The 5,115-nt window shown below is 47.7% G+C and overlaps 1 non-coding gene across 1 annotated transcript; it reads left to right on the forward strand.

Moving 5' to 3' along the window:
* Window positions 1–4,614: 4,614 nt before the first annotated feature.
* On the forward strand, window positions 4,615–4,686 carry trnad-guc (transfer RNA aspartic acid (anticodon GUC)). Its single transcript has one exon. It is a non-coding gene; the product is annotated as a tRNA-Asp (tRNA).
* The last annotated feature ends 429 nt before the right edge of the window (window positions 4,687–5,115 follow it).

The raw sequence follows: 5,115 nt of genomic DNA on the forward strand, positions 1-5,115 counted from the left end.
GATATATGCAGAATGAAGCTCTGTGCAGTTTAGATCTCGCCTCAGATTTCAGATAAAAGGTTGCTTTGCTGCACAGTCTGCTGGTGTCTCTCTGCATCTCTGCACCCAGTTACACAGCTCTCTACCTCCCTCTGCTGGTTTCTCTGTGTATCTCTGTACTCAGTCACACCGCTCTCCACCTCTCTCTTCTGGTGTCTCTCTGCACCTCTGTACTCAGTTACACCGCTCTCTACCTCCCTCTGCTGGTGTCTCTCTGTATCTCTGTACTCAGTTACACCGCTCTCTACCTCCCTCTGCTGGTTTCTCTCTGTATCTCTGTACACAGTTGCACCGCTTTCTACCTCCCTCTGCTGGTTTCTCTGTGTATCTCTGTACTCAGTCACACCGCTCTCCACCTCCCTCTTCTGGTGTCTCTCTGTCCCTCTGTACTCAGTTACACCGCTCTCTACCTCCCTCTGCTGGTGTCTCTCTGTATCTCTGTACACAGTTACACCGCTCTCTACCTCCCTCTGCTGGTGTCTCTCTGTATCTCTGTACTCAGTTACACCGCTCTCTACCTCCCTCTGCTGGTGTCTCTCTGTATCTCTGTGCACAGTTACACCGCTCTCTACCTCCCTCTGCTGGTGTCTCTCTGTATCTCTGTGCACAGTTACACCGCTCTCTACCTCCCTCTGCTGGTGTCTCTCTGTATCTCTGTACTCAGTTACACCGCTCTCTACCTCCCTCTGCTGGTGTCCCACTGTATCTCTGTACTCAGTCACACCGCTCTCTACCTCCCTCTGCTGGTGTCTCTCTGTATCTCTGTACTCAGTCACACCGCTCTCTACCTCCCTCTGCTGGTGTCTCTCTGTATCTCTGTACTCAGTTACACTGCTCTCTCCCTCCCTCTGCTGGTGTCTCTCTGTATCTCTGTGCACAGTTACACCGCTCTCTACCTCCCTCTGCTGGTGTCTCTCTGTATCTCTGTACTCAGTTACACCGCTCTCTACCTCCCTCTGCTGGTGTCTCTCTGTATCTCTGTACTCAGTCACACCGCTATCTACCTCCCTCTGCTGGTGTCTCTCTGTATCTCTGTACTCAGTTACACCGCTCTCTACCTCCCTCTGCTGGTGTCTCTCTGTATCTCTGTACTCAGTTACACCGCTCTCTACCTCCCTCTGCTGGTGTCTCTCTGTATCTCTGTACTCAGTCACACCGCTCTCTACCTCCCTCTGCTGGTGTCTCTCTGTATCTCTGTACTCAGTCACACCGCTCTCTACCTCCCTCTGCTGGTGTCTCTCTGTATCTCTGTACTCAGTTACACCGCTCTCTACCTCCCTCTGCTGGTGTCTCTCTGTATCTCTGTACTCAGTCACACCGCTATCTACCTCCCTCTGCTGGTGTCTCTCTGTATCTCTGTACTCAGTTACACCGCTCTCTACCTCCCTCTGCTGGTGTCTCTCTGTATCTCTGTACTCAGTTACACCGCTCTCTACCTCCCTCTGCTGGTGTCTCTCTGTATCTCTGTACTCAGTCACACCGCTCTCTACCTCCCTCTGCTGGTGTCTCTCTGTATCTCTGTACTCAGTCACACCGCTCTCTACCTCCCTCTGCTGGTGTCTCTCTGTATCTCTGTACTCAGTTACACCGCTCTCTACCTCCCTCTGCTGGTGTCTCTCTGTATCTCTGTACTCAGTTGCACCGCTCAGTCTGTCCCCGCAGCTCCTCCGGGAGTTCAATGATTTTTAAATGAAGACTTTTTCCTGTGTGACTTCTGAAGTTTTGATCAGTGAAATGTTTGTGAAAGAGACGGATTGTGAGCTTGTAGTGTGGGACAGAAGTGATGTTATTTAATGGAGAAGCCACAAGATGCTATAAATTGAGTAGTGGTTTCTGTCCTGTGGCGGTTATCACGTTTGCCTCCCACGCGAGCGATTCCCGGGCGGGAACCTATTTTGGGAATTCGCTCCATGCGAATCTCCAGAGTGAGTTTCTTCTCCTGTGAAATGGGGGCGATAATTGGCTTTTCCTGCTAAATGTAGCAACGGCTGCACCACATTCCTTCGGGGGAGAAGGGATTTTGGAGACGAGATGATGGAAGAAAGTGCCCACGAACCTGATTAAATGAGGCCAAACACAAGATAATATTAAGATGTCATCAGCTGAACATTAACATAACCTGAGCTCCGACATCTGGTCTGGTCCCATTCCCCCAGAGTGAGGAATGAGCGGGAGGGGAAATTCCACCCGGTTTATATTTTCCTCCAAGGAGATGTCACAAAGTCCAATTTACAGTGGAGCCGAAAAAGTTGAGTTTGGAGAGCGTGAGATTGAAGATCTAAAGGTCTCTGGGTTTGATTCTGTGTTCGGCAATTTTTGTTGCTTGGTTCTCGTTCTTTGAGTCGATTCTCGCATTTATTTGCACTGAAATTTTAACCGGCACAGAAAGATTGGGGAAGAAATAGACAGGCATCAAGAATGGGAAATATTGATAGCGTCTTCATTGAGCTTTTATTTCTCTTTTCTCTTCTGCCTTTTTCTCTGGCATTTGTCTCTCGGTGCCGGGAGACCATTTGATTTGAGGCATTTGTCCTAAACTGATGTCTTTTCCACATCTCGGGGCGGTCAGACCCGCTCTGTCTGTTACTACTTGTGACCATTGACGGGAACAGACGCGAGTTGAACGTTTACCAGCAAACCGACAAAGAGATAACACAACGGGAATCAAACTCATTGGGCATGATTTTATCGAGGGGGGGGGTCATGGGAGGCGGTCAGGGGTCATGGGAGCTGGTCAGGGGTCATGGGTTGGACAGTCATCGGTGCGAGGACTCAGTCATCGGGGGCTGGGTTCGGGGGTCATCGCGGGGGTCGGAGATCATGGGGTTTGTCACTCGTGCAGGGGTGTCGGAGATTTGGAGGGGGTCGGCCGATCGCCTATATGGGATCGCGGCAGGTTGGCTTGTTGGGCCTGGGGGAAGCACTCCTGCTCCTCCGGGCCCACAAGCTGTGCTATAAAGGCATTTACCTGCTGTTTCGGGCCTTCCCGTCTCCTCTCATGTGGTGTGAAGGAGAAGGCCCAGGAATCCCGGCCCCCACGAGCTAAAAATAAAAAAGCTGTGAAAATGGAGGCCCGCATCCGAGCAACATCAACACACACACACAGACAGAGACACACAAACATACACACACCAATAACCTGAAAGTAACACAGGACGACCTGACAAACAGTGGAAGCAGCATGCTGTGGATCGAGCTCAGCGATCCCACAAACAAGGATCAGATCAAAGCTCTGCCGTCCTGCCACATCCAGTTGTGAATGATGGTGGATAATTAAACAACGAACGGGAAGAGGCTCCATGAACATCCCCATCCTCAACGATGGTAAAGCCCAGCACGTGAGTGCAAAGTGTTCGCAACCGCCTTCAGCCAGAAGTGCCGAGTGGATGATCCATCTCGGTCTCCTCCCGAAATCCCCACCATCACAGAAGCCAGTCGAACATCGAGGTGAAGAGTGATGCAGAAAGCAGATTATAAAACCGCTGGAATATCAGTGAAATTAAATTGAGAAACTCTGAGTCAGTTGCACTGCACATTCCACATCCAACATTGGAGATAAATACTTTTGAAAACGTTGAATCGCCGCGTTGAGAAATTGAACCCCGTTCTCCCGCGTAAGAAGCAGGGACACTCACCAGTACACTAACGAGGAACTGCTGCATTGAATGTACACTCACCCAGATGGTGCAAGACATGCTTCATGTGTCACTGCATTTCTTTTAACTATTTATTTGATGACAGTTTGTTTAATTTTCCACGGGCCACTCTTGAAAGAATCTTTTACATTTCCATCTCTTTGTTAGTCAATAACTGACTCTGTCTTTCTTTCGTTCTTTCTTTCTCTCTTATCGTGGTGAGTTGCCCCGCCTCAGTCCGGGGTTTAATTCCCCGACGGGGAGGTAGCATTTATAAGACGCCAACTTTTAATTTTATGTCTTCGCCGAGCTTCTTCCCAAACAAAAACTGCAGAGAAAAAAAACAGGTGATTGCCACTTTCAGAATATTATTGTACGGAGACTATTTGAGGACTGGATGCAGAGCAATTGTGATTTTCACGAACTGGTGGTTCAGGTGACAGATTCGAAATTCATTCATTTCCCCCGCGCAGGTTCAAATCTGACAGACTTCAGATCCCGTCATTCATCAACCTGTTTCATCTCTGCGTTTCAAAATTCAACAAGTATCTTCTAGAATTAATAATTCTTAAGTGAATTAAAATTCTACAGCATTGAGTAACCCCGAGTTTTATGCTCATTTTAATTGATCTGCAAGATTTCACGAAATCTACGACAGAAATAGAACAAAAGTCAGCCAAATTATCCATATTCTGACTCTCAGTATTTCTGAGTCAATCCATGTGTCTGTCTGTGTATGTGCCTCATATTTTCTATATTTTCCTGAGAAGATCTGTCTCTTTCTGTCTCACTCTCTCCCGCGTGGAAAAGTGGTCGGTAATTTTTCTTTCAACAGTGGTCCGTGGAAAGTTCAACAAACTGTCATCAAATGAACAGGTCAAACAGATTCACTGAAACGTGAAGCATCTGTGGTGAATATACGGCAACTGTCTGCACCAATTCCTCGTTAGTATAGTGGTGAGTATCCCCGCCTGTCACGCGGGAGACCGGGGTTCAATTCCCCGACGAGGAGGTTATTGCTGCTTTCGAAGCTTCACTTTCATTTATCTGCAATATTGGATGTTGAAAATACAATGAAAAACTGACTCGGCCTTTCCCACTTCCACAATTTGATTTCACAGCGATTTTAAATATCTGCTCTCTGCCTCACGCTTCAGCTCGATGTGAGAACCACAATGATGGGCAGCCCGAAACAGAGAGAGACAGGTCTCGGAACAGGCGCAGACATGAAAGATCTCACATACAGCAATGAAAATGATGCATATTTCAGTGAATCTATTTTAACTACTTCTTTGATGACAATTTGTTTAACTTTCCACATGCCACTGTTGAAAGAAGACTTACTTTCTATCTCTTTGTTAGTCAAGGTCCAGATAAAAATTATTTGAGGAGCAGGGAAAAAGTGACAGATAGAAAGGAAGAGAGAGACACTCAGAAACGC

This window comes from Heptranchias perlo, chromosome 35, assembly GCF_035084215.1.
Source record: "Heptranchias perlo isolate sHepPer1 chromosome 35, sHepPer1.hap1, whole genome shotgun sequence".
In the NCBI taxonomy this organism is placed as follows: Eukaryota; Metazoa; Chordata; class Chondrichthyes; order Hexanchiformes; family Hexanchidae; genus Heptranchias; species Heptranchias perlo.